This window comes from Callospermophilus lateralis, unplaced genomic scaffold (assembly GCF_048772815.1).
Source record: "Callospermophilus lateralis isolate mCalLat2 unplaced genomic scaffold, mCalLat2.hap1 Scaffold_63, whole genome shotgun sequence".
Classification (NCBI taxonomy): domain Eukaryota; kingdom Metazoa; phylum Chordata; class Mammalia; order Rodentia; family Sciuridae; genus Callospermophilus; species Callospermophilus lateralis.
The window spans coordinates 4,687,650-4,711,700 of NW_027514713.1; positions in this window are offsets into that span (position 1 = coordinate 4,687,650).

A 24,051-nucleotide genomic window follows, 5' to 3' on the forward strand; every position below is an offset into this window, starting at 1 on the left:
AAGGCCCTGACTGGAAACCAGTGTGTTTTGCCCTTGAAGCCCCACTGCAGGTGTGGCGTGCTCCATATTAATCAGCCTCATATGGATATGAATAGGGACAGGAGTAGGCTGGGTGAATGGCAGTTTCACAGGCCCATCTCAGGTGCAGTGTGTACAAACACCAGGTGTTTGGAGGTGGAATACTTGGAAACATTCAAGTGAAATCTTGAATTTTTCACTCTTTACCTCAATGTTTTTCCCTTCTAAAATTTATCCTTGCCATTTTTTTTTCTGCTCTTTGTGATGACACACTTATTATCTTCAGTTACTCAGGGCCAAAATTGTAGTTAAATGATAGATAAATGTAGATTGATGATCAATGGATCCATTTATTCATCCTGATTCTATCCCTGTCCATTAAGTTTTGAATTCTTATAAATTTTGCCTCCATGGTAACTCTTGTATCTAAATGTTTTCACTTTTTATATGAGACCTCTTTAACTAATCCCCTAACTGGCCTACTCATATTCTTTCTCTACTGTATAAATGTTTTTTTTGTTTATTTCATCTAGATAATTGTTTAAAAGGCTACATAATGATCATGTTATTTTCTTTTTCACAGCTCTTTAGTTCTTTTAGTGCAAAATAAAATAAGCAAAATAATCTTTGGCTTTCCACAAACTACACTGATAAAGTGTCAACCACTTTGTCTTTTTTTTTTCCTATTTTTTCTTTGTCTGCATTGTTCCTTTTTCCATCTTTTTGTATGCAAATCTTGCATCTCATTCAGGTCTAAATCTACTGCTCTTTTTTGAAGCCTCAGAGAGGTACAACTCCATCTTTGTTGACTAACATCCCAGTGCACCTGTATCTTTGGTCCTGAACTTCAATCAGCAATATTGTACTAAACACTTCCACTTAGATACTTAACAGGCATCTGAGAACAAGGCTGGAGTAGAATCATTAATTTCTCACACTTCCCCAAAAATCTGCTCTTATACTAATGTTCCCCTATCTAGAGTTGGCAAAATTCACAATTGCTCAAGTCAAAAACTTCAGATCATCCTTCATTTTTAATTTTTTCTCATTCATTAAAATTCCTGTTAAGTTCTCCTTCCAAAGTGGAATCCACCAATTTTGCCACTTTCTTTTCTGTTCTACGGTCATTCCACAAGGAGTCATTCTTTGCTTACAAAAAACTGTTACAATAACTATCACAGTAACTTCTAGATTGGATGTCTTGCTTCCTCTCTTGGTCTTATTGTAGTACTCTCCATATAGCAGACAGGCTGAAATTTTTTTAAAAAAACAAAAGATCATATACTCTGTCAGCTAAAAACCCTTTGGTGGATTTCTCCTGAATTTAAAGTATAATCAATATTCCTTGTGTTTCACAAATACCTAGTAACCTATGCACTCATCTATGTCCTCAACTATCCCCCCTGTTCTTAGACCCCCTACTTACTGCTCTTCTTTCCTTCCACAACTCCAAGTCCTTTTCCATAGCCATGACTTTGCACTTTCTGTTCCATCTGTCTAAAACAGTCTCATTCCAGAGCCTTAAAGCTGATTCCTTCTATTCATTTAAGTCTTAATTGAAAAGCCTCCTCTTCTCAGACCAGTTAGTACTCTTCATTATAGCATTCTGGTTTTTCCTTTCTGGTAGCCATAATTACTATCTGAAAATTTTCATTAGTTTATTGTTTTTGTATTGTCTATCAACCACTGCTCTATATATTCCATGTTGGATTTATCACCGATGTTTTGTTATGCACCCCAAAATGTAGTGTTCACTTTTTTTTTAGATTTTTTTAGATTATAAGTCATAATCTTGAGTCATAACAAGGGAAATACATACAAATATATAGTCATATGCACATACTTTTAAGTATACATGTAGATCACAAATATGATAAAACAGGACAGCTCATGACTGTTTTCTTTTATATGCTAAAACATATTTTAAAACAACACAATAGTACACACAAGCTAGGTAAAGCATTATGTTGCATGAGTCAGCATTTAACTTAATCCTCTAAATTATAATTACAGCAAGTTTTCCTAATTAAAGGTAAAACTGCTATGATCAAACTTTTTAAAAAAGTTAATTTTTCTAAGTTTTGTGACCATTTCTAATATTTATAGGAAAATAATTGACTTTCTCTATGAGAATAGAGCACACAGTAAAGAAATGAAGACAAATACTTCCCAGGCTTCCACTAGAATGTGCCAAGTTTCCTGCACCATTAGTAAAGATGGAATCTCAAAGGTCCTCTATCTCTTCTGTTGTACTTTTTCCAATTGTGCACTCTTTTCTTCATAAGTGAATGTAGCTACTACGCCTCTACCCATGAAATTTATCCATGGTATTTCAATAACATCTCTCCTAGTTTCCAAGCAACTGTGAGGTCTTATTTGCATAGCTAAAAATAAGGATCTTCAAGCTCCACTTCTGGGAGATAGCTCTTTCAAAACTAATGCTCTCCTAAGGGATGTCACATTTCCTCAGTTAACCATAACTGCAGGGAATTCCAGTGCAATTGAAAGAGATCAGAGTAAATAAATAGCACTTAAGTAACTAAGGATACCTGAGGTGGCTATAATATGTCCCATTCTTTGGGTGAGAACAACATCAACATGGGGAATATCAATAAGCTCCAAACACTAAACTTCTATCAAGCATGCACTATCATTGGTGGGCATAAAAATTTGCTGAAATCGGTCCACTATCTACATTAATGAAATTAAAATTCAAAAGACTCATAAAGTATTCAAATATCTTAATTCCTTAATCTGATAAACTGATGACTTAATATTTGAGAATAGAAGAGCAGTCCACTATAATTGACTTCAAGCCCAACACCATTATACAAAGACATCCTTAATTTTTTCCTAAATACTTCCATTGTAACCTCAATTGTACAATATTGTTTTCTACCCAACCATGATTATGGATCCTTGCCAAACTGACCATATTGCTACCTGAATCCTAGGTTTTCTCTTTTGATAATCCTGTCTGAGTCAGTCTTAGCTCTCTGTGATTCAGCCCCCTCCTACATATTTTTGGGTATCTTATTGTGTTCCCTTCTCTTGTCTAAGCCTGTCACCTGTGGGTGTCTATTAAATGCTTCTTAATTATGACAATTCACCCTTTATTTTTCTTTGCCTCCATTTACTCCTCTCTCCTAGACTTTGAGTTTGGAGTTAATCACTAACACTTAACACCTACTCTACAGAGGGGTAGCCTTTCAAATTCCAAGAGATTATATTCTTATTTTCTTAATTGTACTGTAAAGATTATGATTTTATCGACCTTGTCAAGACCATTTCCCACAGAAGGGTGACTTTAATAAAAAGTTTATGCATGAGCTATTTAACTATAATGCTATTTTCTTCAATTAGAAGTTTAATCTCTTAGGAATGGAGTTATATCTTTGCATGTCTGGGACAGTACCCATGACACAGTTTACCAATCCTAAAGAAAAAAAATAACATTTTTATTTCCCATAAAACTCATACAATTATGTTGCTAAACTTAGATCATGGTTTAGCAAATACTAAACAGTGAACAGTTCTCACATATTATCATTGATAAACTAATTACATCTTTTTAAAAATGGAAATAAGTATATTTTACTTTCACCATAATGCTAACTTTCTTGATAGAAGTTATGTGTCATTACACCATGTGTTTGATAAAGTAAAATTACAAAAAAATCTGTTTTTATGTTTGTAATTCCAGTTTTTCTTTAGTTATCTTCAGAAAGAAAAATAATGGTACAAATAAAATTTAAGTCAACTCTGCAAAAGACATTTTAAAATCATAGAATCTTAGATATGAAGAGACTCTACCAAATATTTAAGTTCTCATTTTATAAATAAATATAAAACTAAATTATTTTAATAATTATCTTCTTGTTTATCAAAATACAAGTTACGTTTGGGTCTATGATGTGCTATGTATTGTGTTATGTGTTGCAAAATTGGCTCAAAAGGGGTATGAAAATAAAACCAAAGAGCTATTAGAATTCAAGTATTTCATTAAAATCCAAAGAGAAATTTGTAGAGTACTTGTCAACTCACTTATAATTATGTTCAAAAATGTATACTTTATCTCTTTATTACCTAAAGTTTAAAGGTATCAGTGGTAATACCGAAAGTCTAGTGAGTGAACATTAGTATTTCAAAGCCCCAAGTATCACAGTATAAGTAAGTACTAAGACCTGAGATATATTTTATAGCATTTTGCATCAAACACGCTGAATAAATAAATGAATATTTACTAAGCTAAGTCTTTCATACATAATCAGGTTTAATACAAACACTTACTGGTTTAGAAATAACTCTATTTATAAGATGAGAAAACTAAATCCTTAGTAGACCACAAGTAGACAGTGACTTAGAACATGAATTTGAATCCTGGTTTTGCCACTTATTAATTACTGTACTGCTCTGTGTCACATTAGGGCACTGCTACCTCACATGTAAGAACAGGGAAAATCATAGTACCCTCATGGCATTATTTAAAACATTCAATGGGTTGATTTATGTAAATCACAAAAACAAAATGCATATTATAAGAAGTGCAGATTGAGGTCTATTTACCATGAGGTCAATGAAGATTAAGCCACCAGGGCCCCTTCATTTTCATAGTCACTTTCTACAGCCCCAAAAGTATTCAGAATTCTTTAAAAAATTGATACTTGTATATTCTTTTACTTAAAGATCTCCCTCTCTACACACAAACGTTGAAAAATGTGGGGTTCCCTTTGTATGTTATAATTATTGTTGTTACTGTATGAGAAAGATTAAATATATGCCCCAGGACACACAACTAGTAGTGACATAGCTGGGTTTACCCTCAAGTGTAGGCTGCCAGAGAGCTCAACTTCTTAGCCCAAAATTTTCTGCCTATTTCTAACACTTCCCTTGTCTCACAAATTGCAAAAATCTTGATAGAGAAAACATAAATCCTCCTTTCACGTGAGATAAGAAACATTTCCTGATCATATTTTCCTCTTTTCTCAAAATAAAGGGTAAATGTTCTACTTGCAGCTGTGGGTCTGTAGTGGCCATGCACTGTCATGCATCATTCTCACTCATACACACACATGGCTGCATTCAAGGTGCCTGAAATGAGGTAAGAGCATCACCAGACAAGAACTAGTCACATTTCTCTTGTTTGGATTTTTTTTTCTTTTTTCTAATCAGAAACCCAGTAAAGTTTCCCATAGCATCTTTTTGTCAGATATCACATTCACTATTTGAAGGTAAGGAATTGAGCCTGGAAAGAGAGATGATTAGAGGTCAAACTTGAGGGATCCATCCTTGAAGTTACCCATGCACTCATTCAATAAAAAGTTCACTGATCTACCACTTTGACTCAAGTACTATTTGGGGTCAGCTATATTTTGAGGGTATATGGTGAATTCTTTTATTCACTCAACAAGTATTTCTTAAGCACCTACTTACTGGTTATCTAGCAAGGAATAAGACAGGTAAGGTCCCTGTGCTCATTTGCCTATACTTAATGATTATTTTGTTTGTTTGTTTGTTTTGTGTGTTTGTTTTGGTACTGGGGATTAAACTCAGGGGCACATAACCACTAAGCTACATCCCCAGCCCTTTTTTATAATTTCTTTAGAGACAGGGTCTCACTGAGTTGCTTAGTGCCTCGATAAGTTACTGAGGCTGATTTTGAACTCAGAATCTTCCTGCCTCTAACTCCCAAGCTGCTGGGATTACAGGTATGTTCCACTGTGCCCAGCAACTTAGTGAGAATTTTTTATAGGAATCTTATGTCACTTTATTTATAAAAACAGAGTATATTCCAGATTTCAGATATAAACCTTTGAAGAAAATTTTCCATGTAGATCATTTAATACCCATTGAACATTCTTGAAAATCTTGTTTACTAAATACCTTACTGAAATCACTCCAGTTAGATAGAATAATTACTTTGTACTGGGTGATCATCTTTATTAGTAATTGCTTCACAACAGATACAGGAACTTTCTCTAGCAAGTATCATATTACAATTGGCTTCACAGTAAAGGAATCAAAATCTGTGAAAAAATAGTAAGTAAAGAGCTTCAAGACATCAACATTGTAACCTACCAATGTTGCATTTGAATGTCTTTAAAAACTCCATAAGCAAGTACATATTAAAGAAGATTATAATATGTAAGTGTGTCAAACTTTTCCCTTTGACATATGAATTGCTCAGATATCCTGGTATCCATAAATACCTGAAAGAGATAGACACATACCCCTATTTCAACTTCTCTTATTTTCAGAACTACAGAGAGAGAGAGAGAGAGAGAGAGAGAGAGAGAGAGAGAGAGAGACCGACCTGCATAACAATCAAATAACATCAAAACTTTATATTGTCAACCAGCTACAAACTTTTTGAAACTTGTTTCCAAAAAATCCACCTAAGAACTTCTTTCCTTGACAAGTGTTATGCATAGATATTGCACATAATACAACAAACATCTTATACAGTAGATTTTCATCTGGCTTAGGTATTTTTAAGTGCAAGTCAAGTTTTAATCTGGAGCTCAATTTCATCCCTGCCAATGTTTTAAAAATAATTTTGCTAGGGATAAAGCATTCCAGTCATCATTCACAATGGGTTTATCTGCTGCCAACTAATAACGACATAAATCACTAGGTATCATCAGGGAAAATATCTTTCAAGAAGTTCAGAGAAGTATGAATCTTTACATACTAAAATATCTGGCATTTCTCAATCTAGTTTTGGGAACACTTTAAATCTTTATTTGAAGCATATATGAAATAGTATATGATTATTTCTTTTTTGTGGAATTCATAAATTACCATACTTCTAATTACAGAGAGAAGAAATGCTTCTTGCCAAAACATTTATCCTAACTGCAAAAGTTAATTCTTACTTCTAGTGAAGCAGTCATTACATGATTTATTTATGGTGACATTATAATGTACCTGGATTAAGGGGGGGGGGGATCTGGCCACATATGTTCAAATAGAGTCCAATGCAAATATTAATGAAAAATTTATTCACTAATTATAAAACAATGCAACTGTAATACTTATTTCAAATGAAATGATTACAAGTACAGTTGAGGGGCCTTTCAATTTGGGGTTGAAATTATGAGGACATCTGGTATAGCCAATGATAGACATATCCTAATGTTAAGGAGAAGCCAAGGAAAGACATGAGGTTAGTAAAACAAAAACCTAGAGAAGCTGAAATAGTACTTAAAATTTATTATGGAGGCTTTTTTAAACTAGATTAAATATTTTTGTAGTCAGTAATCTTTTATCATGTTAAATCACCTACGTGAATTAATTTCAAATCTCGGACAAAAATATGAGACATTGTTTCACTACCATAATTTCCTCTTTCTAACAAAGATTGACAGAAGTTCTAACCAATTTTCTGTGCCCCTCCACCCAGCCATTTTATTAGTGAAGACAAAGGAATCATGTCTCATCACCAAGTGCTCCAAAAAGCTTTATGGTTACATTAGTTTTCTTAACTTTAGGAAAAGTTTGTAATTGCTATTGAGACACATTAAGTAGTGAGGGAATTGCTAACTTGAAAATATAATCTAACATAAAGACAATCACATTTGCAAATGGAATCTGTTTAAATAGCTAAATAAGTTAATAATTAATTCATTTAGTGAATGTTCACATGAATGTCAACTATCAAATTAATATGTGCTTCATTATTTACTTCTTTGACTTTCAGGTAGGAAACAATAGCTGTTTGGTGACATACAATACAATTTCAGAAACTTGAATAGTTTGTTGAAAATGATATCTAGGTTTCCACCATTTTTATTCTTCTTGTTGAACAAAAGACTGAAATATACTGGTATATACCAATCTGTTCAGATTTCAGAGCCAGAATATTTTATTATTCCAGAACCGTAGTAAACAATCTATCTCCTAAGATCAAGAGACCCTCTTAAAACTGTATGCTTTCAATTAAACATTACTACAATTATAAAATATTAAAAGATTAGCTCTGATTATCAACATAAAAAAATTTAGGTTGACTCCATGTCTTTTATTTATATGAAAGTTTGAAATGAAAAAGTCTAAAAAGTTTATATGCCCCAAATAGAATTATTTTGGGACCATGTATTATTTTCAGCATATTTGGGGATCCAAAATTAGTCACCTGAAGATTATTTTCTCTAGTTCTAAATTAAATGCTTATTAAATTTATAATAAATTATCTGGTAAGGTAAGATTCACTGCAATTCATTTAATTATTTATTAGACTATCTTTTTACATTTTAGATTATAGCAAGTGTCAATCAATCCGTCAAAAACAGTTTTATATAATGCCAGCTTGTATCACATGATGAATAAGCAATAAAATAATTACTATGTTCTAGTTTGAATACAAATTATAATTTTCATTTACAAAATTAAACAAACAACTGTATTACAGGTTCTCCACATGCAGACACTCTCCTAGGCAAGAAAACATAGGTTTGTCTAGACAGATATGGACCCATATGTCTGCAAGCTTTTTAGTTTGTGTTTTCTAAGAGTTTTCATACCACTTCCTTCAAAGTATTATTTCCATCTTGTTTGTCTCTAAAACTCTCAAGTATACATTTATTATGTGAAAAATTACAGAACTACCTCATGAGGAGATAGTTACAGTTCATGCTGAATCTTGAGGAATTAAATATTACTCTAAGAGTGAATAAAAAGACAAGAAAAAAAATTCAGTAAACAAAATGTTATAATCTCACTTTCCTAATATTCCTTTTATCAATGTGTATTTTTCCTGCTGATAAATACAAAATATAAAATATAAAGTGTTCTTTTCCTCAAGTTACATATCACAAGATTACAAATACATTACTCAAAATCTTCTTGGTGTTTTACTACAAATTATATATAATGGAATGCATAATACTTATCAAATAACTATTTTATCATCCGTTACACTTTTGATAAAAGAGTATATAACTCATCATTTAGAAAAAAAATGTTTGGTTCTCTATATTGAAGTAGGCTCATTCAATTATCATGGAATTGGTAATCAAAATGGATAAACTGAACCATGTAACTAATTTTGGTCTATAGTTCAACTTTGAGAAGACAAAAAAAAAAGACTACATATATAACAACACTAAATACAGTACTCCCATTTCAATATACCATAAGAATCGACTTCCATTTCAATTTACCATAAGAATTGTTCGTTACTTAAGTTGAAATACTCATATATTTATGTTCTTGGCCATTGCTGTGATTTGTATTTTTTCTCACTGGTTAAAAAAGTACAAATCTACAAAAGATGCTAGCACTTATCAGAGGAGTTGAAGAATATCCACAATATTACTAACCACTTTTGCCAAAAGACTTGCATTTGTTATAAAACATCGCCTTCTGTTTTCTCAGAGAAACATATTCTGTCTACCTTTTCATAATTTTACATAGAAAATGTCAGTTTAAAAAAAATGAGTACTCATCTCCTTTAATGATAGCTAGTTTTATGGGTAGAATGAATAGCTGGTGGGTGGCTACACTAATGTGATGAAAGTGGAGCATGTACTTTTTCTAAGGGAAAGTCACTGGGGAGCATGAAAATTTTATCACATTGTTATCTGACATACCAATGACAATTCGTAAATTGCTTTACATAAAAAAAAAACCTCAAACAAAACTCTGTACACACAATTTTCCAGAAACAGAATTTGTTTTATAAAACAATACACTTTTTCAAAGTAACGATTTACATATCTTGATGGCATTTAAACAGATGCAAAAATAATTGTACAATAACAACACTACAGAAAAATCACCTAAAATAATATTTTGGTTGTGGCTCTTTTGGAATATTTTTAATACACTGTCACCATTAAAAAACAAACTATGTTTTCATAACCACTATTAATTTTTAAAAAATACCCAAACTACTTTAAAATATATAACAAAGCCTTCTTATTTCATAAATAACATTTATATGATTGTGTTATTATCAAATAAAACTGGTTACGAAAGTTTTACAGTATTTACTATGGCTATTTGAGTTTTTAAGGAAATTTAAATAAACAAGTGATTCATATATTTGGAAAGAGAAACTGAATTTTTAAATAAATTGTGTACAAAATAAAATATGAAGATTTATTTTAAAGTGTATGCAGATACTTTAAAATAATCATATCATTTCCTACCATGTAATTGTATCCTTTTAAAATTTACACTAAGCAAATTATGACAAGTACAGTCAGGCATGGTTGAGAGAAGCATATCAGCAAAGCCCCTGTGCCAAAACAAATATATTAAATATTAAAGCCCATCTCTAAATTTCTCCTCACTTTTTTGGCATAAAAATGTAGTATTTGATTCATAATTAAACTGTTTAATAGGACCTAAATGTACATACTGACCCAAGAAAACTGTGTGTGTGTGTGTGTGTGTGTGTGTGTGTTTGTGTGTGTGTGTGTGTGTGTGTCCGCGCTAACACTTGTTTTATGTACGTATTTATATCGTGGGCACTGCAGGCTTGAAATATCAAATTAAATCAAAGTAAAATAGTAATACTAAGGACTAAGGAAAACAAGTGCTGGAATCCTATTTTAGTGCCTAACACCACCTAAACTTTTTGAAGATTTTCAAGAGAATCAGTTCACAAAAAGAAAAGTTTCTCTACAGAGTATTTTCACTTGGGAACCTTCCAGGCTTCAAGAATGTCCCTCTCCCAGGGGGAACTAAAGCTTTGTTTCAGGATTTATATCAGCAGCAGTGTTTCTTATTCTAATAAGTGGCTATGAATTCTAGTTCTTTCTTAAAACTTTAACCCTTTCTACAATATTCTACAGTTGAAGCCAAATGAAACTTGTCATTCTATTACCCTCAAATGTTCAGGGCAGCCCAGAGAAATTATTGAAGTTATTTGGGGAATCAAAAGACCAAAACGAAAAAAGGGAGTCAAAAACACTCACTCATTAGTTTTATGCTGATCACTGCAATCATCCATACTGGAAAAATATCCTTGCCAGCTAGGTATTATTCTAGATCTAAGACTCTAGGGCTTTGTGCTATAAAGCAGTTTTGTTTTTTTCCTTTTCCTTTTTTTTTTTATCAGAAAGTAAATGCAACCTCCCCCTGCCCCCCCCCCCCCCCCCCCGCGCTCCCGGCCCCCCACGACTTTACCTGTTTTTATGCCGAGTTTTTAGCAAGTTTCTTCCAAAGGGAGCCACGGTGTGCCCGGCAGGAGAAAAACAAGAAGTGAATCTCAGTGATCTGGGGCTGGGGTGGGAGTATCTGGGTTTCTAGGGTGAAGGGAGGAGGTCTGGAAGCTTCCTCTTCACCTCCTCAGAAGTTCCTAGCTTTCAGCTCATTAGTAGTCGGCTGAGAGAGTTGCTGGAAGTTGTGCAACTGCTGCTTAACTTTGAACTGCAGGATTGTTGTGGCTGCTGCACCTCTGGAGACCTGCCCAGCTTCAGCCTCAAGAAGGCATTTGGAAGCAGGAAAAGAGAGGAGAGAGAAGAGGGGAAGGGAGGGGAACTCTATTGTGTTCTGCAGTTATTTGCACACTAGCTAAACTTTAAGAACTGCCAACCCCACAGGCATGGTAATACCCATGGAATGGGAATTTCACTCGATTTGGAAACACCCTTCCCCCCGCTTTCCACACCCAACCACACAAGGTGAACACACATAAAAGATTTAAAAGTAAATACCCCCACCTCCCAGCCAGCTTCCGTCTGTGAAATGTAATCTGATAGTGGCAAGCAGGAGTGAGGGCCAAAAACGTCTTTGCCTATCCACTCAATGCAAAAATCCCCTGCGGTGGTGCCAATAAAGCAAGTTACAGTACAGTGGAGGTGGAGAATGGATCACAGTGGACTTTCGGACCACTTGGGATTTTTAGCTCCTGGGTTCATGAACACAGGAGTTCCTTCAACTCCACTTCTCTCAAGTTCATCTTCCAAAGGCTGATAAACCAAAGGGCACAGGGCTGACTGGTCTTAGCACAGCCACAGACACTCTCTGGAGGGTTCCATCTGGGCATTACATCAACCGCTGCCTCATTTTGGCATTTAATGGGCTTTGAGTTTTAGGTTCCTGGGAGTTTGAGGAAAAGCAAACTATTCGTGTTTTCAAATGGGAAAAGTGAGAGAGAACTTCAAGGAACTCAAGTAGGCAGCGCAGGTGGAGGAGCACCGGCTTCACCTGGTTCTTAGGCGCTCGAACCTATGGGAAGCCAGCGCAGAACCGGCCAGCACTGGGTGCCAGAGGCCCGGCGCAGAGCGGACCGGGAGCCCTGGACAGCGATGCCGTGGGAAAGCCTTGTCTAGCCGCAAGCCCTGGAGAGTTTTCCCAGGACTTTTCTTCTAGTTCTCCGCCCCCCGCCCTCAACACCTCCTACCCCGCCCCCCCCCCCCCACGGCCACGCTTCTGATCAAGGGCTTCTGGAGCTGATGGTGAGGAAGGGACGGGTGGAAACCCAGGGACTGGGATCCTTTGCATCACTCTTCAGGCTGGTGAGGCTTTCAGATCTTGCAAAGCACATAAATGGCTCACAGTTTGTTTGGGAGCCCTCCCCACCACTATCCCCAATAACAGAAACGAAATGTGACCTCAAAACAGTTTATAGTTCTTACTACCCACTGATTCAAGCAGGAGTCTACAGTGCTCAGAAAAATATATTTTTTTCATAATAAAAGTAGTAAAAGAAATTACAATAGCGAATGTTGTAATTCAGTTATGTTTTTATATTCCCAGCAGAATAAGTTAAGTATACATACATACTTTAAGATGACCTATAGTCAATAGTACCAGAGAAAACCTTTACAATAATAGAAATAGCAATCACATATATTATGCTTATGTATGTGAGCATGTTAATCAAACATAGGCATTTTACATGCCATATACATGTGTATGTACACATATATACATGTGTATAATACTCTTCATGTGCAACAACAACAACAAAAAAATATAATCCTGGCTATACTGTTGTTTCAATTCTACATTTAATTCTGCTAGCACATTACAAAAAAATGACTTAAGCTATTGTGGAAGTTTGCCCAGCTACTCTTAAGTTATTCAAAATATAATCCCCTAAAGCTATACTATTTACTTATGAATATAAGTGTTGCAGTCACTAGTTTGCAAAGAATTTTACATTTGCAAATATCCTTATGTTTCCCTGGTTTCTGTTCTCCACCCTAATTAATGCATTTACGTATGTATGTGTATTGCATTTTTCAATAAAAGAGTTTTACTGTAGAAAGAGGAAACAGCATTACATCTTTATTAGCATAATCTTAGGTTGAGTTTCAACTTATCACAAACGAGGTTCATGTAGGGTGTTGTTATCCCTTGCATAAAATATCCTATTAATTCTTTTCATGACCAGCTTTTTGATGTTTAAGAGTTAAATGCAGAGGAGTTATACACATTAAATTTATGTACTTTTTATTGTACATATTATGCCTAAATAAAGCAGGGGAAAAACACAAAGGGTTATTGTCCTTCAGATATTAAAGTCAGAAAGAAATGGAAAACATGGACACTAATTCCTAAATAGAAAAGTAAGCAAGCAACAATTTCAAAAGAAAATAATAAAACTATGCTTTAAAAAGTCACATTTCACCAGTAATCATACTATATAATTAAATTGAAATTAGATTTTATTTTAAATCAAACAAATTGGCTGAATTTGAAAAAGATTATGCTCATCTCTGTCATTATGACGGTCAGAATATTATACTCTGCATAACAAGTATAAATTTGCATTTCATATTTTAGAAAAACAATTGACTAGTATAGCAATAGCCTCAAAATATTCAAATTTTATCCAAGCTTTTTCTCTTAACAATTTTTTCCAAAGAAATAATCCATTTCATTAAAAGGCCTATGTTCATAGATATCCATTTAAAAAATATGAAATAATTCACAGAAAGGGCTGATAGTATTAGCCTAAATACTGTAGAGGGTATTAAGAAAAATTATTATGAAACTTGAAAATAAGGTAAATAAAAGACTGCATGTCCTTTCAATGATATAGTGGAGTGTTGTCTAACAATCCATCTCAGAAATTATCCAACACTCTAGAATAATACATTTATAAACTATTTATTGAATGATGTTAAGTTGTAAAACAAATAACCTTTTGTTGAATGAATAAGTTACAAATGGCTTTTTGTTCAGGAGCAATATGTATAGTTTTTGTGCAGTAAGAAAGATGACCCAAAATGTTTGGTTTTATTTTCATGTATAATATCAACTGATATCATAATATGTAAAAATTTTATCTCAGCAATCTGTCTTCATTATCTAACTATAATATCTCCTTTGGACTAGCTTTACAGTTGTTGGATCCTTCCTTAATAAGTTAATTTTTTGACACTTTTCTACTATATATTTGCATAAAATTCATACATGTGAGCTTTTTGGAAATTGCACATTGAAAACTATGAGAATATTTCCATCCTTTATGAGCCAATAGGAAGTCTTTCTAAAATGATAATGATAATTCAGCTATATAATTCCTACATTCCCTAAAACAAAATGTTTTTAAACGGGTTTGATGACAGAATATGATTAGAATGTCCTTTTGCTCGTCTCTGAGTATGAAGTTCATCCAAAGAGGTAGAAAATATATATTCCTTTACATATTTAGCTTAACATTTGAAAAATCAAAATGGAAGACAATAAATACTTAATAATGAAAAATGAACATTCTCCTTGATTAAATAAAGACTGTTTAATCTGTAGTTGAATTGGTATCAAAAACGAAATAATGTTAAAACATATTCTGACAGAAAATCCTTTAGAAGGACATACTGCCAAGAAAATAAATGTGTAAATTCTTAGACTAAGTTCATTTTTTAGAGCATATTTGTAACTTCTGTTCATATTAAGATTTGACTCCCTTTTTGACAACTAAATTTCAAAATTATTTGACCCAATCTTATGCATACACAACATGGAGCACACAATCTTAGCACAGGCTCTCACCAATTACATCATCATTTCATCCTCCTCCTTCTCTAATACATTATAAAACTAATCTTTTAACACCCCTCCTGATTACCAGTGGGATGAAATGAGGAGATGTAAACAAAGTACACAAGGCAGCCATTACATTGGTGTAGAGGTCTAATGTATAGCATGAGGACTACGGTCAGTGTATTATGTTTAGGACTTTGCCTACGAGTAGATTACATCTGCTCCTGCCACAGACCGAGAAATGGGTAACTATGAGAGATGATATGCATGTTATTTGTCCCACTTTAGTAATTGTTTTATTATATGTGTGTTAGGTGGTTGCTAGCAATGAGCAGTGAAATGCATGGCAAGGTCACAAGTGTTCTTTCAATTACTTTAGGGTCTTCTTTAAAGTAGATGAGAAAGCAAAGGATGGTAGCTAATTTGTAGAAAATAAACAGAAGTAAAGGAGCTAATGAGAAAATATGTCAAAAGCAAAGAATTAATGGGACTCACTCTTGACAAGGACTATTGATGTTGATGTGAAATTAGGCATTATGGCTATAGGTGTCTCCATTTGTCTGGGAGGGAAGATTCCTTTAGTAGCACAGGCACACTAAGGTAACATCTGAGCAGCTACTGACCCAGTGCCCACATTAACATGGGATTGACTTGTAGATGAAGCCCCCCACCTCACTAAATAGGATGGCCACTATGACAGTTCTGCAAAGAACCAATTATGCTCAAAAACTCCACCACCCAATGTGAAGGAGGAGTTGAATACGTGATTGGCAAAGACTACAGAAGGTGGTTCCAAACACCAAACAGTAATAAATTTGGAGACAGCATTGTTTCCTTTGCCTTTCTGTGCTCTGAGATGGCCCACTAGAGCGTGCTCTCTGCTTGAGCCTCCCTTTGCTATTTTTACTTTCACCTCATTTTCTCTTTCATTTATAATAAGTTCTCTTGTATGACTTTTGGTGTCTGACTTTAAATTTTATTTCATCAGAACACAAGACACGAGGTTTGGTGGTTTAGCTCCCTGCTTCGCTATAACATGTGTATCTTATGATAAAAATATTAAAGTGTCATTTTTTGTTCCCATATAAAATCCTTTTAGATTTTTTCCAAATTAAGTTACAAAGTAGTCTGGTATTCAAGGTTTTTCATTATATGGGTCTTACTGATTTTGACTGTGGCATGTACTACATCACTAAAAAAAATAATGGCACATATAGAACAGGAGTTAAAAGCAGGAGTACTGAAGCTATGTGGATGAAGGTCCACATCACAGCTCTGCCATTTCCTAGTAGAGACCTTGGGTAAATGATTTATCCTTCTGAGCCTCCACTTTCTTATCTGAGAAAGGCAGAAATAAAAAATATGAATCTTCCTTTTTTCATTAAATGTTTAAGAGGACCTTTTTTTTCAAACCTGTCTTATGTAGATATGATAATATGATGTATTCTTCTTATTAATTTCCTTTGCACATTTTAATGACTAAATTGGTTTACTAGTATATTTATCATACGCATCTGTGCTAATAGGAGCCAGTTTTCCCCAGGGCCTGCATAAAAAGAACAGCAGAGCTGCGACTCTGAGTCTTGGATTACATATGGTTACTTGACTGTGAGCCAGTTTGTCCCCAAATATGTGGTAATCTGTCAGGAAATAACAAACTAGAAAGTTTGTTAAAATCAATCGGTTTATCTGACTTACTCAAAACCCCATTTCCAATCAAAAAAAAAAATAACAAGATAAATGACCTCCTTTGTACAAAAGCGAACTCAGAAATCAGAACTGGCAAGAACGGTGGGTCCAAAACTTGTATGAAAATCTTTGAACAACCAGATGTTACAAAAGGAACAAACAGTTGTCTATATCAGAAGGTAGGGGAAAAAAAACAAAACTAAAGTTAGTGGTGAATGAATACTTCAGCTGAATCCAGAGCTCCCGATGCTGCTGCTATTACGATGTACAATGAGTATCTAACTTTTTCAGTTCCTTTTTATCTTAAATTTTCTCATGGCAAGAGAAACTGTGTCTAAAAGTTGTGATGGATGTGACTTTTAACAAAACCCTTTTAAATACTGTCTGTGTCCTGAGCTGTGAAATAACCCAAGAGATTTTAAGCATAGGAAAAATAAAGAACTTGAGTGGTCTGAGTAAAGCCCAGAAACAGAGATGCCATTTCAGTTCTAGGATTCTATGGTAGCAGTGTTTTTTTGATTCTCCATAAAGGTTTAGAATGACACTCCTAAGCTTTGTAGGACTTACATAGCCAGTGTGTCTAATTACTCATCCAGCTTCAATAGGCACTTCCACTAAAAAAGCTTCTAATTAATTAAACTCAGGATTCAAATAGCTTACTGGCTGGGTGTTGGTCAGATACCTGTGTCCTAAATAAAAGGCCATAAAAAGCCAAATTTCTTCACTTAGTAGCCACGGCTGTTATTAACTCTAATGAGATAAAAGTGACAAATCCATATAAGGCTGGCTTCTGCTAGGTTGCTCAACTACAAAGAAAGTTTTGAAAGCTGCGAAACATAGATACTTAATAAAATTAAATATGGGCATACAAGTATATAGATTCCTCTAAATATGCATTCACCTTCTGTAGTAAGTAATAAGTATGTCATGTTGTGTTTTACACAAGGCATTTCTATATGTGATATCTTATTTGATCCTGGTATGTCAGCAGGAAAGAAAATTTTATCAGAATTTTATGGTTGAGAAAATTGAGGTTGAGAGCCATGTGATGAATGAACAATTACCTAAGAAAAATCAGAGCAAAACTAGAATCAGTGGTGATTTTGCAGTTGGTAAGAAACATAGATATATTCCATGTAATTTCTTCATTATGTAAATAAAGGATGTGGGGCCCAGAGATACATGCAGTTCTTCAAGGACATGTGTTAGCATAGATGAGAACCAAGAACAGACCTGGCTGACTCCATTCATAAATCAGTTATAGTTTATTTTGAATTGAAATATAAAATAGAACAATATAAAAAACTACAGACTTGCAAGGCCTCATGTTTCTTCCAAGAACTCTGAATCCCGAAGGGAACAAATTAATTTCAAAATTTGACACAGTAATGGGTTTAGAATACAACCCTTCTGGGGCTATCCTCTCTTTTTTTTAAAAAAATTATATAACTCTCTAGGCTCAATTCATTTGTGATATTCAAATACCTGAGGTTCAAATCTCACCACTACATCATAGTTTCTAAGGAAACAATATATTTTTATTAATGTCAAGAAATTTTGATTATGGGGTAAAATATGATACCTTAATATATATGTATATAGTGTGTAATGATTTCATCAAGTTAATTAATATTCACCATATTCATCTATAATTTTTATAATCAGAATTGAAATTTACTGTTATTGTGAAATTATAATCTTTTAGTTAAAAATAGTGTTAATTAAAATGTTTATGAAACCATAAAGGACTATTTAATTTTTCTTGAACACATAGAATTCTTGAAGAGATATGTGGTATTTTATTACTAGAAATATATTTTTCTTAGTTTGTTTTATTGAAGACTAATTTTATGATTCAGGACTCTCCTTTAATAAATATACATGCATATAGAAAGCTAAAGAGATTCCATAGGTTTTCAGTCAAGATATTAAACACTATTTTAAGTAGTTCAAACTGAGAGAAATTTGCTGCACAGAATCAGAAACAAGGGTACTGGAAAGAATGTGTTGGAAACTAGAATCTATACAGTGCAGAAATAATCCAAACATTCTTCAATTCTGGACATTTAAAAGTATTACAAAGTGTTACAACCAGGACCTGTGATGCACACCTGTAATCCCAGCAGCTTGGGAGGCTGAGGCAGGAGAATTACAAATTCAAAACAAGCCTCAGCAAAATCGAGGCGCTAAGCAATTCAGTGAGATCATGTCTCTGAATAAAAATTAGAAATAGGGCTGGGGATGTGGCTCAGTGATGGAGTGCCCCTGAGTTCAATCCCTGGTACCTTCCTCCCCAACAAAAAATATTACAAAGGATTGATATTTATTGGTTTAAAACTCTAGGGGTTGCTTCTCTTATCAACACACACAAAAGAAAAACTTTACATGGAGTTTTCTTTTTTGAAATGCATCGTACAATTTGGAATTTGAAATAGGAATCTTCAGGAATTTGAAGAAAGTATGTAATGACAAATGATGATTGTTAACAAATGTTAAAGTAATTAAATTATTAGTGTTAACAAGATGCAAATAGAATCTTACTGAATTTGATGGGAAATCATTATTCTTCACCATTTATGTTTGATTCATGTTTAACAGACACATTGACTTGAGCTTAATTTATTCTTTAATACAAAAAATACTCAGTGAATATCTAGAATATGTGAGGCAATGAATTAAAAGACTGCTATTCAAAAAAGAAAAGGCACAGATCTGACTTGCAAAATCTCAGTATGAATGGGAAAAACAATTATAATATAAAATATCATTCTCTGAATCAAGCTATGTATAAAGTATAGCAGTGAGGAGGGGAGAGGGAGAAGAAATTAAACCTATCAAAGAGGGTTAAGGAAAATCACATCATTAGAAGTCATTGCCATTTTATAGATGTTAGCAATCATGTATCACATCACCTTTGAAAAACTTTTCTTTGATTATTTTGTAGGTTTGGAGAGTAAGTATGTTTGGAGTTGTTTCCCTTTTTAACCTTGTTAAAATATTTTGTGGATGTAATCCAAATTCACCACTATACCAGGTTTCTTATGATATGGAGAACATATTAGCTTCATGTGTATCAAAGCACTTAATACCATTGTTATGGACTGGATTGAGTTCTGGTCAAAATCAACATGAAGCCCTAACCCCCAGTGTGACTGCATTTGGAGAAAACAGACTTCAGGCAGTAATTATAGCTAAATAAAATCATAGGGATGAGTCTCTGATCAGATAGGGCTCTTATATCTGTGAAAAGAGAAACAGACACATGAATTCTCTTTCTCACCACTCGGACACAGATGAAAGTCCATGTAAGGATACAACCAGATGACTGCCTTCTATCTACAAGCCAGGAAGAGCGCCAGCATCACATACTGAAATTTTTAAACACTGTGATCATGGACTTCTAGCTTCCAGTACTCTAAGGAATTATTTTGTTTTAGCTACTCTGTTGTGATATTTTCTCATGATAGCCCAGGCAGACTAATACACCACCAATATGCAGCAGATGAACTTGGGCTGAGAAGTACCTTGGAGAAAGACACCAAAGTACTTTTTAACCTTTGGGAAAAGAAAAAAAAAAAGACTGACTGGCTTCTATTTTGCTCTGGGGGAAGTTATGAAGTTATACTCTGAACCACCCTCTGGAGAGGTGAAAATGGTGAGAAACTGATGTCAGTGAATACCTTAAAAAAAAAAGCTAGCTAAAGTCCTTTATGTTCCTGAAAAAATTGAACAAGTTTGTAATCAGATTTAAAATCCTTCTAAGAAATTCTGTGTCTCAGATACACCTTCCCTTGAGTTTCACTGTTATAGAATTGTGTAATAAATAGAAGTATCCTGCTAGACTGAAAAAATATATATATACTTACTAAAGATAATTCACATCACCTTTGAAAAAAATTTTTGTAGGTTTGGATGCTAAGAAAACTACAAGAATTCAAAGGTTCACAGCAAGACTCAACAGATTATTATATATATATATATATATATATATATATATATATAAATGAAATCATAGATATAAATCAATTAATATGTATATGAATTGTAGATGGACACAGGACCTTTATTTTATTTTTTTGAGACAGGTTCTTGCTGAGTTGCTGAGGATCTCACTAAGTTACTGAGGCTGGCCTTGAACTTGTGATCCTTCTGTCTCAGTCTCCGGAGTATCTCAGATTACAAACTGCTGCTACTGTGCCTGGCAAAATCTGAAAGTTTTGAGCATTATGTTGTTACAAAAAAAGTTAGGAATTCTGGAGCTTTTCAGATTTCAGCTTATCAGATTAAGGATACTCAATTTGTGTTACAATTAGGCTCACGAAATATCAAAGAAAGACAAATAAAACAACAACAAAAAAGCTCTTCTTAAACATTAATTTTTCACATTTTAAAAATGGAATAATCTCCAGTATTTACCAGTGTATATATTATTGATGGATATTGAGTTGAAAAATCTCTGTTTAGGAAACATACTGTCTTAAAAATTTAAAGCACATATGTTCTTCAATGCTTAACTTAATGCTTCCGCTAAATGAACAAAATGTATACTTTATTATTATTTGAAATGGTAAGAAAGAAATTATCTTACAAGCTCTCATTATATGTCAGGAATATTCTTAATGCTTATAGGAGACTATTAGATGGACTCATTTTTAAATCACTATTTTTTAAATAAGGCATTCTGGGAACAGGAAAGAGAATTTCCTTGAGGTCACAAATCTACTGGGAGGCTGAATAGAGATTTAAAGCTGTGCTCTTAACAATTATATAGGCTGCCTTATATATATATATATATATATATATATATATATATATATATATATATATATATAATTTTATATATATAAAATTTATAATAATATAATCTTATATATACCATGAAATCATGGATTGAACCCAGGGGTGCTTAACCACTGAGCCAAATCCCTAGCCATTTTTTACTTTTTATTTTGAGACTGGGTCTTGCTAATTTGCTTAGAGCCTCACTAAGTTGCTGAGACTGACTTTGAACTTGTGATCCTCCTGACTCAGCTTATCAAGTCACTGGGATGACAGACCTACAACACTGTGCCCAGCTAAACAAATAATTTGAATGTACTTTAATATGATAATTATTAAATAAATAATGTATTCCAATTATAGACTACTTGATATGAAGATTTAATAACATAGTTTAGACCTATGGCGAATTTAATGAATTGATAGCAGTGGTTATTTTTCTGCAAGTAAAACTATGCATCAAGAGTTGCTAACTGAAATGTCTGACAGGATAAAGCAAGTAATGCAAATGAATATGCAGACCTGGATAGCTTTAGCAGATTGTCTCTATGTGGAATGGATCTATTATTTCTAAAGATTCTTTTTTTAAAGAAAAACCCTAAAAATCTGATTTTTTAAAAAATGTGAAGACTTGATACATCAAATGAGTGGCATCAAATTACATTCCTTGAAATGGTAAAACCAAATTTAACGTTTTTTGAATGTGGAGCATCTACTGTGTTCTGGGCCAATATCTCCTTATAAATTAATAATAACTAAGGAGAGTTGTTCAAAGACACATGACAAACTTCACTGACATGATAGACAGCATTATCATATCTAAAGAAATAATGCCTTAGTCAAAGAGGCATTTGTCAGCTAGAGAAGCCTAGAAAAGTGAAGAGAAAGAGGAGACCTATCCAAGCAATTTCAGTGGAAGTATCACCCATCCTAAGAGTCATTCTGGACTATTCATATACTCCGAGAAGAATGGTTGGGAACAAGACTCTTTTTTTAATATTTATTTTTTAGTTGTAGTTAGACTCAATACCTTTATTTTATTTTTATGTGGTGCTCAGGATCAAACCCAGGGCTTCACACCTGCTAGGCAAGCACTCTAATCTACCACTGAGCCACAACTCCAGCCCCTGGGAACAGAATTCTTGAGTAGGACTCTTGTAGATTGCTCACACTTCTTCTCCACTTGAAATGCAGGCGTATAATTATACCTAATAGAGATATTTTAAGAAACTAATGGCTCAATAAATATTGGCTATCATGATTGTAAAGATAAAGCATTATGAAATTACCAGGGCCTTGTGCTAAAAACCCTTCTTACCATCTAACAGTCTTGGTGCTGATTTCATTCTCACAAAACAATTCCTGATTATAAAAAAAAAAAAACAGTAAAAGAAAACAATGTCCTGACCTAATAGTGTGAGAGCAGACACTGGGGGTTAAATATCTTAGTATAAATTAAGAAATTCCTATTATTTTTAATTTTTAAATGACAGATAAAATTTTGTGTATTCACTTCATAAAAACATACTGTTTGAGAGTATACATACATTGGGAGATGGTTAATCTAATTAATAAGCATATGCATTACTGCACATAGTTATCATATATATGGTGAGGACATTTTATATCTGCTCTTTCAGCATTTTTCAAAAATATCATGTTACTTACTATAGTCACCATGTTGTACAGTAGCTTTCTTGAACTTATTATTCCTCACTGTAATTTTGTATGCTTTGATCAGTATCTCCCAATACTACTCCCAATCCTGTAACTGCCATTTCACACATTTCTGTGAGTGATATTAACTGTTTTAGATGACACATATGAGTGAGCTCATGTAGTGAGTTCAGGTAACATAATGATGTCCAGTTCCATCCATATTGCTGCAAGTTAAGGACTTCATAGTTTTTATGACTGAATAGCATTCCATTTTGTATATACTTCACATTTTCTTTATCTATTAAACAGTTGATGGATATTTAGTTTGTTCCCATTTCTTGTAAATAGTTCTACAGTGAACATTGGAGTGCAGATATCTCTTCAACCTACTGATTTCATTTTGTTTAAATGTATCCCCTAGTGGAATTGCTGGGTCATGTGGTAGTCTTTTTTTAAGTTTTTGGTTATAGTTTTCCATAATGAGTGTGCTAATTTACATTCCCACCAACAATAGCATGCAGGGGTTCCCTTTATTCCACATCCTTCCAGCACTTATTATCTTTGATCTTTTAATGTTGGTTATTCTCACTTCAGTGAGAATAGCCAACATTAAAAGTGCTATCACATTGTGATTTTGATTTTCCTGATTTGTGATGTTTGGTAGAATTCAATAGCAAACTATCAGGTTCTGGGCTTTTCTTTGTTGGAAAAAATTTTTTTTAGTATTGATTCAATTGAATTAATCATTATTTGTACAAATGTTTTATCTCTTTCTCTTTAGTCTCTGTAGGTTTTTGTATTCCTAGGAATTTGTCCATTTCTCCTAGGCTCTCTAATCTGTTATGTATCATTGTTCATAGTAGTATAATGTCCTCTGTATTACTGTGGGATCATTTATAATGACTCCTTTTTATTTCATTTTAGTATGTGAATCTTCTCTCTTTTTTTGCCCTTAAACTCATT